The 13029-nt window shown below is 43.4% G+C and overlaps 1 protein-coding gene across 1 annotated transcript in view; it reads right to left on the bottom strand.

The window, feature by feature from the left end:
• Positions 1-12492, bottom strand: part of OTUD4 (OTU deubiquitinase 4) — a 72644-nt gene extending 60152 nt beyond the window's left edge. The window contains exon 1 of the mRNA XM_081021865.1: positions 12360-12492. The gene's annotated coding sequence lies outside the window, so the exon portion shown is untranslated. The remainder of the gene's footprint in view (positions 1-12359) is intronic.
• Positions 12493-13029: the final 537 nt, after the last annotated feature.

The raw sequence follows: 13029 nt of genomic DNA, 5'->3' as shown, positions 1-13029 counted from the left end.
CGTTATTGTCATTGCCCCCTTCGGGGACAACGAAATTACTTTCAGAGAGTACATGGGGTTCTTAATGTTTTCCCTAACAACAACCGTAGTTCAGACTGAGAGCATGAATTTAAGGCCAGTTCCATGAGCCCCTCCAGTCAAGATAGACTGGAATAATACATTGTGCCTTGTTTTGAGATGAGCTGGAAAAAGAGAGAGAAGACGCCTGGAAAATGCCTGAGCTATTTAAAGAAATATGGGAAATTAATGTTCGTTCTGGGTCATTCCAGAGTGTGATGGAAACAAGGAAATGGTGAATAAGTATGTGTTCTAGAATATCATCAAGGTGTTTCTAGAAAATTATCATAAAACTCTGCAGAACAACCACTACCGATTCATAATATACCTTATTTTTAACTTGTGCTGTGAGGTTTGAGCTGCAAAGTATCTATGGCATGCAAAACTACTTTGCACCTGTTCAAATATTTGTTTTGTTCCATTGATTCCTTTTGAATGGCTCCGCCATGCCTGAGGATCCAATTCCACAGTGAACTGGTAAGTGTTGGTGTAGTGCTGGTCTTCCAAATTTTGAGGTACAATGCTATTTACTTTGTGGTTTTGGCCTAGGTCAGGGGTCCCCAACTTTTATTGAGCCCAGGGGCACATTTTAAAATCTAAGAAATTATTGTGAGAACCACAAAATGCCCATTTCACAGAATAAAAAATGGCAATGTTCAACCCCCAGTTAAAAAAACAGCCAAAATACCTTTACCTCCAAAAACAAAGAAACAAGTAAAACGGGGGAGGGGGCATGCAGCTCTCCCAAACTTTCAAATTCAATAAAATTGAGAGGAACAGAAGGTTTTGGGTGACCCCAAAGGGGAGTGTCTGCGAGTGTAGTTCAGAGGCAGGTTTAGGACAGTCTTACCAGTTTCACTACACTGCGCACTGAGCTTAGGAAGTGCTGCAGGGCATCACAACTATGACATAGTGAATTAAGCAGAATGGGGGGAAGGGGTTATCAAACTTTGGCCTCACACATGGCACCACTGAAATCTGAATAACCAAAGTTCGCTCCTGGTGCAGTTGTTCTTCACAGGCACCACACTAAGGATCCAAGTGTCAGGTGTGCGTACAGGAGCCAGGCCCTGTGACAAATAGGACTTTTCAGGACTGGGGCCTTCCTAAGTTTGTTCTGAAGAGGCAAGGTACGGCCTCACAGGTGAGGCCGATTGGTAACTCACAGCACCTGGTGGCAAGAGCTGGGAAGGGATATAAGGTCAGCATTTCCCTTCGGCTCTTTGCCACAGCAACACACTTCCTGCCTTGCTGCGTTTGGCTTCTTGCTTCCTGATCCTTGAACCTCGGCTTCTTGACTCCCTGCTTCTTGATCCTCGGACTCCTGACTTCATGACTCCTTGCTTCCTGACCCTTGGCTTCTTTATTCCCAGCTCTCTGACCCTTGGACTCTTGCCTCCTGGCTTCTGGATCCCTGTTCCTGCTCCCACCCCGCCATCTTGCCCCCGGTCCTGACGTCCCCTGCCGGGACTTCGATCGCCCGTGAATGGGACCGTGACACCAAGTCTAGGATTAACCAGTAATAGAACAGCAACAGTTAGTACCATCACTTTGTGCAGTGGTGATCAAGGAGGTAATGTTAACATACAGAAAGATAATTTCAGGCACCCCTGCCAAAGACAAAATCACTCTTGAGAAGGAGAGTTATTTCACATGTCATACAAAAGTTGACTATGAGTTGCTACTGGAGATGAAGGAAATAGCTCACAGCAGACAGTGTACCCCAGTGCACAACTTTGATTCTTTAGACCAGTGTAGGTGGGTTCCCACAAAGCAAGACACAGTGATAACAGCAAGAACTTTCATTGAACTAACAGAACTGGACAGGAGGGGCAAAGAAACTGATTATATACATTCCTGAAGGCCTAGGCCATTCCCACTGTCAACATGATTGGCTGTCTAAACTCCCAAGCTGCAAATAATAACTTAGCGTTTAAGGGCCAATGGCAGTAGCCCAAATCCTGAAATGTTCTGTGACTGGATATCATGTATCGAATCAGAACACAGGGACTCAGAATCCTTAGTCCCGACTAACTCAGGCAAACACAGACCACTGAATACATAACAACCAGCATAACACAAGTGAGTGAGCGAGCGAGCAGCAGGCAAGATTAATGAAATCAGACAGAAATTAGCATTTACTGAACAAATGCATGCCATCTACTTCGCATTTGCACGCACCAGGAGAGAAGCAGGAGCCATCAGACTTATGGAAACTCAGAAAAACCCAGGGCTGCAAGTTAATGCTATATGTCAACACAACACTGACATGGCTGGCCACATCTCCATGCTATTCGCCACGCTGGGGAAATGTGCAGATTTAAGTACTTTACTTAACAAAAAAACAGCTCAGATTCTGCACAGTTCAGACAATATTCTAGCTTCTGGGTACAGTGGTGCTTGGCAAGACGAAATTAATCCGTTCTGTGAGTCTCTTCGTCTTGCGGTTTTTTCGTCTTGTGAAGCATGGCCATTAGCGGCTTAGCGGTTATTAGCGGCTTAGCGGCTATTAACGGCTTAGCGGCTTTAAGAAAAAGGAAACAAACTCGCAAGAACTCGCAAGACGTTTCGTCTTGCGAAGCAAGCCCATAGGGAAATTCGTCTTGCGGAACGACTCAAAAAACGGAAAACTCTTTCGTCTAGCGAGTTTTTCGTCTTGCGAGGCATTTGTCTTGCAGGGCACCACGGTATGTTGATTCTCTTGCCTTACTGCATGGGGATAAAATAAATGCATTCATCCCATATCAATGTGGAACCAAACAGCCTGATCTTACACTTGTTTACTAGTGTTGGGACTAACATAGGTGAATGCAACTGGGCACAGCTATGGACAACCAAACTTTTCAAGTGTGGTGTAGTGGTTAAGAGTGGTAGACACATAATCTGGTGAACTGGGTTCGCGTCTCCGCTCCTCCACATGCAGCTGCTGGGTGACCTTGGGCTAATCACACTTCTTTGAAGTCTCTCAGCCCCACTCACCTCACAGAGTGTTTGTTGGGGGGGGGGGAGAGAATGTTAGCTGCTTTGAGACTCCTTCGGGTAGTGATAAAGCGGGATATCAAATCCAAACTCCTCTTCTTCTTCAAGTCAGTATTGGCATATATTAAGGAGAGCTCTAGCAAGGTTGTTTAGATGATGCAGAACTCTGGTACAACTGCCCCATATGACCCCTGGATTATCTCCTACATGTTGGAGAGGGTGTGATCATAAGGGAAGGCACTACCAAATGTGTTAGGCCTGCCCAATGGTGCAGACCTTTCAGGGGGTAGCGCGTGTGGAGATTTCAAAGATAATCTGGGAACAAATTGATTTCACCCCTCAATTACCCGTTCTTTCTCTTTTTGAGGGGATGAATAAAGACATTAAGACCAAAGGCCAGTAAAGAAGGTTAGTAGTTACAGCAAGAATCTCCATAGTTCAAAACTGGTGAAACTTACAAGGTATGGGACTAGATTTATTGTTTGAGAATGTATGGAGAATAGGAATTTGGGGAGAAAATAACCCATGTGTAGCAGCATTGGAGGGAAAAAAAGAATCCAGATATTTTCTATGCCAGTTTGTGCCCATTTATTACATACGTTAATACTCTGGGAGTGTCAGCTTCATCAGCACAGACTTTCTGTACTGATTGCTTACCCTTTGTTAAAATAATGTTCATGTGTGTCCAATCTCCTTTGGTTGACAGAGACTATGATGATATGTTACATAAAATCTCTGTTGAAGGAATGACAAAAATAGATAAGAAACAAACACGAGTGAAGATTGTGGGTTTTTTTAATATTGTAATTTCATGACATGAACTGCCCTGAGATCTATGAGTATAGGGCGGCTTACAAATTTAATACATAAAGAAATGATACGTCATAAATAGAATAGGAATGATAATACCAGCCGTCTGGTGGAAGGGGGGACATTTAGATTGTATGGCTGTTATTGTGTTCAGTTAATACATATTATTACAAAATCAATAAAACTACTGTATTTGGGTGGAAGGGAAGGAGTAAGGTCCACTGAGTTCAATAGGACTAAACTCTCAGTTTATGTGATTTGTTGTTACTAGGAAGTTGCATGGTTAGAGATTATTTGTTGTTGAAATTACTTAGGAGAAAATAGTGAAGGCAGTCTCAAACCATGAGTTTGAGGATCATGTGTGAAAATGTCCTGCCTATCTACTTTAACCTCAGTTTCCATTCCACTAGGGCTTTGCTTGAACATGGTACTATAATGCAATTAAAAACAAGCATTTACTCAGTTTTGCTTATCCCTGATGTATAAAGTTTCAAAACCATATGCCAAATGTATTGTCTCATATGCTGTAGCCCCATTTGGATACAATATTGTTTTCCACCTGCATGCAAATAGGCAAAAACATTCTTCTTCTTCTTCTTCTTCTTCTTCTTCTTCTTCTCCCAAACCAAACCCTAACAATTTTATAACTGTCAAAGATGAGGCTATGCTCATTGTGTTCTTTTGCATCTGTTTGGTCCAATGTTTCAGGGAGTGTCTCAGATCCACGAAATGCCTCAAGGTACTCAATTTTTATCATTTGTATCTCTGATTTGGCAGACAGATGTGGGGAAAACACATGGCGGAGAATTCCCTGGTAACTTCACAGCTGCAGATACTGAAATTAAATGGCTGCAGTCAGCATAAACATAATGTTCAGATGCTTCCTTCCTTGTCTAAAAAAATGAGACAGTTCAACAGCAAGTGCCATTAAAATGATTGCAAGGTGGTCTCTTGCTCAACTTCCATTAATTTCAATGTGGCGCATGCAGGAGAACATCTCAGTGTGTTAATAGTAATAATTGTTGATATTAATGTTGTCATCCACTATTATTACTACTACTACTACTACTACTACTACTACTAAGTAACAGAATGATCTAAACTATAAGAAGCCAGCGTAACTTAGGTTGGCATCATTTGCCTATTCTGAACTCCATTCAGAAGCCTATGGGAAGAGCTGTTGCCAGCTGAGCCGGCAGGTGTATGTGGGCCCTTGTCCTGAGCACTGGGCGCTACATCACAGGACTGAGCTCAGCAGGGTTTGTAATACTGTGGTACCTCGAACTAAGTACTTAATTCATTCCAGAGGTCCGTTCTTAACCTGAAACTGTTCTTAACCTGAAGCACCACTTTAGCTAATGGGGCCTCCCGCTACCGCTCCGCCGCCAGAGCACAATTTCTGTTCTCATCCTGAAGCAAAGTTCTTAACCCGAGGTACTATTTCTGGGTTAGCGGAGTCTGTAACCTGAAGCGTATGTAACCCAAGGTTACGTATGAGTCTCTTATTGGCCTGTCATGCCCCAGGAACACCACTGGGGGGACGGGGACTCAGAGCAGTATAAGTTCCATTGGCTTGAGTTCTACTAGCTGCACCTGACCCGGGCCAGGGTGAGGGATGTAAGTTGTCGCAGGCCTGGCTGAGAAAGCCCATATCTAAACTCTCTCACCCTGATGGATTTTGGTTTTGAATTACACTGTGAGACTTATTGACATGAGATGCTACTGATTTTTATGAGTGGGAATGGCGAAACTATACCAGTGCTGGAAGCAGCCAACTTCATTGAAGCCACTATTTTGATTTCCTACAGTGCCCTTCCCCCCATGCACAATCACCCTGGGGCATTATGGGAAACTAACATGGTGGCTCCAAGCCCTACAGCACAGAGGGTTCAGAATCTCCAGGTTAAAGAGGACATGCGTCAGGGTAGCAGTGGCCTCTAGTGAGGCTCTGGGGTCCCAGGAGGCACCCAAGATTGTCCTGAACTGGTGCAAGTCCTGTTAAGGAGGCAAATATGTGTATTTTTTAAAATCCCAACAATATTTCAAATTATCAATTAAAAAAAAAATACTAAAAGCCACCTGTAAGATATCTGTAGTAAAATATCATATCTAAAAAATGCTCCTAGAAAATATACCATAGCTGTTTGGCAAAAGGCAAGCAATGATACAGACTGAATAAGTAACTTCCACTGTGTTGGTGCTCTCACAGAAAAGGCCCTGTTCTTTGTGCTTGTTCTTATGGTGCACACATTTCCACCATGAGCCACTTGCAATTTTTTTGGTAACATTTGAATGACATTTTAGAGCCTGAAAATAAACATAGCTGAAAGAGGCACATAGCCCATTACGTTTGCCACATTTTTGAGATGCACGAATGCTATTCAGCCATTACAGAAAATATGCAGTTGATCCACAGCAAGTTTGTAGAAAAGTGGAGCATCCCTCAGAATCTGCCCAAGATATTTTGCTGCCTGAGGCAAAGCAGCAAATAATGCCTACCTCAGAATTCAAGGTGCAGTTTGAACCTGAAGCACAAATTCTGTGAAATACCTCTCTTCCTCCTTGGTAGTTAGATACAACAACAATAAATTAAATAACTAACAATTTGCTGCCCTTTTGTGACACTCAAAACCTCTGTGCCTAATGGTAGGGCTGGCCCTTTTTTCAGATAATACCAGTGATAACACTCTAGGTGGGGGAAGCCAGTGCAGGAGTGTGAGTCAGTTTTATCTTAAATTCAGTTGTCAGCTTGCATTTCTGGGAAGTTGTGAGACAATGTTGTGCTTTTCGATTAATTAAATTAATTCTTGCTTCTGGCACTTCAACTCAATTTTCAGAAATGTCCGAAGAATGAATGTATTGATTGTACTTTTTTGCATCTCATTGCCATTCAACTTTCACTGTACAATTTCCACCTTTATGTACCTGCCAACTAAGATTTCACTTCATGCATCTGATGAAGTGGGCTTCACAAAAGCTTATGCCATAATAAATTGGTTAGTCTTTAAAGTGCTACAAGACTCTTTGTTTGTTTTGCTGTAAGAGACTAGCACAGGTACCTCTCTGGAAATTTTTACCCATGCTGGGTCCTATCCCTGGTCTGCTGGGAATCTTGTCCTTTGACTACACTGTACACAGGTCACCAAAAGAAACACTTTCTATATGGGACACACACACACACACACACACACACACACACACACACAAACTCCAAAGCACAAACTATTTTCACAGACTCAAAAGGGCTCCAGATTTGTTCTTCTCCAACAGCACCCCAAAATTCCACATGGCAAATTGTTTTTGAAATTGAGAAGGGAGTGTTTAATCAACTGTTGGGGTGTGTGTGTGTGTATGTGTGCCATTTGTGTGGCAGCTTAACTTGTGTATTAAGCTCCATATATTTCTATCCTTTGCAAAGATTCAGAAGAGGTAACAGCACCATGAATTAGCTATTCAAAATGAATTAGCTGCTCTTTTTAGACCTACTTATGTGGGAATAATTAAATGAAATTGAACTTGCTTCTAAGCAGACATGCATAAGATTAAAGCACCGTTAAATCACTTTCTTTCACAATACTTCTATTCCACATTTGTGTAAATGTAGGAATTAAAGAATGTAGGAATTAAAGAATAAAGGAAAAAAGGAGCTGACAGTGTGGAAAGACTACATGAGAGTTGGAAAGTCCCTACCGACATACAGGTCTTATCTCTGCTATGAAATCCACAAGGTTGCTTTAAGCTTGACAATATATCTCATACTCAACCTCATGGAGATAATAACACTGACCTTGCAAGGTCCTTATAAATAAAACTGAGATAATGCTTGTGAAATTATTTAGTCCTTCAAAGTGCTACGTAAAAACTGTTGGGTTTTTTATTCATTCGTTTATTTCCTGCCCTTCCTCCAAGGATACCAGGACAGTTTGCATAGCATCCCATCTCCCATTTTATCTTCAGGCCAATGCTGCAAGATAGTAACTGGTTCAAGGTCACCAGTGAGCTTCATGGGGATTTGAAAATGGATCTGCCCACCCCAAGTCCCTGTCTGACACATTAAACCATAGAATCATAGAACTGTAGAGTTGGAAGGGACCCTGAGGATCATCTAGTCCAACCCCCTGCAATGCAGGAATATGCAGCTGCCCCATATGGGGATCGAACCTGCAGCCTTGCCATTATCAGCACCACACTCTAACCAACTGAGCTATCCAGGTCTATCATCGCACATTCTAAAAAAAACCCATGCATTTTGGTACACGCTTTGCTCTAGTGATACATATTGTTATTATTATTTACATAATAATCTCTGCACAACACAAACTTTGCATTTTGGACTGTTGAAAGCAATTTACACATTGCCTTTGAACATATTCTCAATATTTTATATTCAATTTGTGTCATCCTACCTAAGAGATATTTGTTGCTGATACCAGTGCTTTTTTCTTTAAAAAATGTTTAGGGGTACTCTCATTTTCCTACTCATATTGAAAAACTGTCCCTCACTGAGGTCAAACTGAGATTCACAAAATGTTTAGGGGTATGTGTACTGCTGCGTACCCCCAGACAAAAGCACTGGCTGAGATCATACATTTTTGGACAATTTTTATACTAAAGGTGCAACTAAAGCAAACTAATGTGGCAGTGAACTTACAAGTTATATCAGTCTTGCCAAAGCATTGTATGATCATGTCTCTCTTCAGCGACAAATGCAATAATTTTCCATGCACTATTTGCACAATTTGTTAAAGATTGGTGAATACATAAGCTAGCCTTCCCTGAGCTGGTGTCCTCTAGATGTTTTGAACTTACAGTTCCCATCAGCCAGCACGAGCAATGGTCAGGGGTGATGGGAGTTCTAGTCCAAATTATCTGGAGGGTAGTCCAACAACATCTGAAAGGCACCAGCTTGGGGAAGACTGACATTTTGTTGTTTAGTCGTGTCCGACTCTTTGTGACCCCATGGACCAGAGCACGCCAGGCACTCCTGTCTTCCACTGCCTGCCGCAGTTTGGTCAAACTCATGCTGGTAGCTTTGAGAACACTGTCCAACCATCTCGTCCTCTGTTGTCCCCTTGTTGTGCCCTCAATCTTTCGCAACATCAGGGCCTTTTCCAGGGAGTCTTCTCTTCTCATGAGGTGGCCAAAGTATTGGAGTCTCAGCTTCAGGATCTGTCCTTCCAGTGAGCATTCAGGGCTGATTTCCTTCAGAATGGATAGGTTTGATCTTCTTGCAGTCCATGGGACTCTCAAGAGTCTCCTCCAGCACCATAATTCAAAAGCATCAATTCTTCGGCGATCAGCCTTCTTTATGGTCCAGATCTCACTTCCATACATCACTACTGGGAAAACCATAGCTTTAACTATACAGACCTTTGTTGGCAAGGTGATGTCTCTGCTTTTTAAGATGCTGTCTAAGACGTAGGCATGATGAAATAAGTGGATTAAACTTGTTTGGTTCTGATAGTTAAAAGGAAGCAATAGAAATGGTTCCAGAGCACTGGCATTGTGAAGCTGGACTATGGTCAGCCCAGAACTGTGGGCCCCAAGCTGGTGCCCTCTGGTTATTGCTGGACTCCAACTCCCATCAGCCTTGGCCAGCATGGCCAACCATCAGATGATTGGGGCTATAGTACAAAACATATGGAGAGTACAAGGTTAGAGAAGAGTGGCTTCAAGACCAGGAGTGGACTTTGGTAATACAGTGCCCTGAGTGATGACAAAATTCCCCCCCCCCACATTATGTGTTGTTGTTATTTGCCCCCTTAGGGGAACCATCCACACTGTGCTAAATCAGGCACTGTCAAGAGAGTACCAGCAGAACTCAAGAGACCTAGCTTCAAATCACCACAAAACTCACTGGATGACATGGACTGGCTGCATGCAGAGGAGTGCTGGGAGGCCCCAGCTGAAGAAACTCCAAGGAAATCCCCAAGAGAAGAAGGCTTAGAGCCAGGGGATTGGTGGGGGCATGGCGATGAATGGTCAGAGGAAGAAGAGGGAGCAGACTGGGAGGAGGAGGTGTTGGAAGCTAAAGAGGCAACAGGGTTTAGTGAGCAGGAAGAGGCTGGGGCAGAGGACAATCCAGAATCAGAAGCAGGAGACAAGAGGGGCCAGAAGACAGAGGAGTGGCAAGCTGCTGAAGAATCCAGGAAGTCTCCCTCTCCTGCCGCAACTCCTCTCCCTGGTCTCCCAGAACATGCAGAGAAATGAAGAGGGCAGTGTGATGAGAGACAAGACGATGGAGCCTTAGGCTACTGGGGAAGGAACCAGAGGGGGAGACTTAATGAGTGGTGGGAAGGCGGGCACTTGTCTTCAGTAAATATTCTCTATGGTTAGATAATTGGCCAGGAGGCACAAGTCTCTGGAACCAGGACTTGAGAAGAATCCATCTGGTGGTAATCCTGCTTACAAAAACCAGAACAGTATCTGGGCAGACTAGGTCAAGACTGACTGTGACCCAGACAGGTCCAAGTCTGACCTGGAAGCTTTTATAGCCTGTAAATGGCGTTTCCGTGTGCTGCTCTGGTTTCGCCAGCAGCGGCTTAGTCATGCTGGCCACATGACCTGGAAAAACTGTCTGCAGTCAAACGTCAGCTCCCTCGGCCAGTAAAGCAAGATGAGCGCCGCAACCCCAGAGTCATTCGTGACTGGACTTAACTGTCAAGGTACCTTTACCTTTAGATAATGAGAAACCAATGGTGGTCTTGTGGAAGTAGAAAGCTGTGGTTCCAGGGGCTATGGTTTCTGACAACTAGTTATCATTATGTACAGACAGATAAAGATAACCTCATTCTACATATACTTATCCACCCACTTAACTCAGTTCAGATACTCTGCTTCATTCTCTTCCACCACCTGAAGTTCAGCAGATGAGCACAGAAGACAGGGAAGCCTTTCCACAGGAAGTCTACCTGGCTCAGTCTCTGCTTTGCAGTGCATGCCCCACAATTTATTTCTTAAGAAGGCTTTTGATGCAGTGATCTGAGTTACGGCTGGCAATGTTATTGAGATGCTTTTGGATCTGAAGTCTGCTTAATTTAATTTTAACTTCATTTTGTGCTCTTCCATTTTCCGATTGTTTTGTATTTGTTATTAACCACCTTGAATATCAAGACTGATAAAATGCAGGGTGTACAGAAACAAAATGTACATTTTTTTTTCTGCATTAGCCCATTGTGGCTTAGGAAGAGAAGCTGTCATTTGCAGCTTAAGTCTGCCTGGTCCCTTTAAAGGCTTTCAAGACCCTTGCTAGTAGGAATACCTGTGTGTCATTTAATTTAATTTTGAACACTTGTATAAATTAATAAGTGCTCGTGGGCATATGGTTCACAGTCTCTCTCTCTAGATGGATAGACATTACTGACTAAAAGCAAAGATAAGCATTTCTGACTGCCTCTTACCATAAATGAAAACCTTTCTGAAGACAAATGCTAAATCATATCAAACACAATTATTGTGTCCATTTGGGGTTTCCACATCCCAAACTACATAGCCCTCCTGCTTCTTTTCTAACAGGTTCCACGGTTATAAAAGAGGGTGCAGCCCTCCCCACATTTGGACAGCATCAGAAAAATTGCACTGAGCTTGCTCAGATACAATACTGATAGGATAACAATACAGAGGCAGAGCAGAAAGGATAGCAGTCAGCACCAGAGGTTCCAACAAACATTACAGAGAACCTTGAGTAGTTTTTATTTTGATAACAGGCATTTATGACCACAGACAAGTTCTAAGAGTTACACTAGCCAGAGATAATTTTGTGTTGCAAATGGCAATGCGGTGTAGCTGAGAGACCAATTGACTTATCTTTAATTTGATTGTAGCTTCAAACCAGTCATTTCTCCGCTAGGCGAAAAAGAGAGAGGAGATGGAGAGAAATTGGGCACAAGACATATCATGTACATACAAGCACAATAATTGTGGTAGCGGCCTGTGGGCTTCTTCTTGTGCCCCTGTAATGTTGTACCTGTGCATAAGGAAATAAGCAAACCACTACGAAAAACACTTGTCTGCATCCAGTGCTTTTTTTTCTGGGGGTACGCAGGGGTACGCATACCCCTAAACATTTTGTGAATCTAAGTTTGGCCTCATTGTTGGGCAGTATTTCAATATGAGTAGGAAAATGAGAGTACCCCTAAACATTCTTTTAGGAAAAAAGCACTGTTGCCTCAGTCCTCTCTGCTTGAGAAGAAACTGCCATGTAAAAAAGTGGAGGGGGGGATATATGACCTTCCAGATGTTGAACTCCAATTCCCTTCAGCCCCAGAGGACATGAACAGTGATCAGAGATGAATCTCAGTTGCAGTCCAATAATATCTGCTGTTAAAGCTGCTGTAAAGCCTGCCCTCACTGTTTATTAATTACATTTATGTACCACTTTTTTCTTTCAAGGAGCTCAAAATGGTGTCCACCATCTTTCACATACAAACATCTGCAAGCTTTCACCAGGGCCGTCTCCGACCATGGATATCAGCCGCTTTCAAGCTGTGATCCCACGCTGCCCATGAACTTGCCTTCTCATTGCTTCACAGCGTCTCACTGCAGGTTTCCTATCTGCCAGTTTGCCTCCATGTGGAAGGAGAGCATCCAGTGCTGAATGCCACTACTGTGGGCCACTGTGTTCTCTTTGGGAAGGAAAAAAGCTTTTGCCTTGGTTTTCCCCTTGGCCCATGTTTATATATCCACTCATCTGCCGTGCACTTTTATGACATCACAGGAAGTCCGCAGCCAATGGCAACGCAGCTGGGGACGCATCATCATATGCTCCTCAGCCCTCTGCATTGATTTGCTCATGTGATTGTTTACTATTAAAATATGTAAAGCCCATCCCTTATCTGCACTTGTACCAGAGAAGGGTATGCCATGAACCCAGGGGGTGAGGGCATTTTTCAACCCATTGGCTGCACTCCTTTTGTGTTCAACATTCCAGGGCCGGGGAGCGGGGCAGAGGCAAAAGGGAGCTGAGCACACTTGGTACAGTGTGCTGCATTCCAGAAACTTCTGCACCCCCACTTTCCTCTCTCCATCCAGTTATGCAAGTAGCACAATCGTAGTTCAAGGAAGAAGCACAATCGTAGTTCAAGGAAACACCCCAAACAGGCAAAAGCCCTTGAAGAGGATGTGGAGCACAGCTGCTGATTAGCTTAGCCTTGGAAGAGTCTGGAAGGCCAGATAAGACTGGCC

This window comes from Podarcis pityusensis (genome assembly GCF_964106645.2).
Source record: "Podarcis pityusensis genome assembly, chromosome: 9".
NCBI classification, from domain to species: Eukaryota; Metazoa; Chordata; class Lepidosauria; order Squamata; family Lacertidae; genus Podarcis; species Podarcis pityusensis.
Note: the sequence above shows the minus strand (reverse complement) of the source record. Positions and strands in the feature narration are given on the sequence as shown.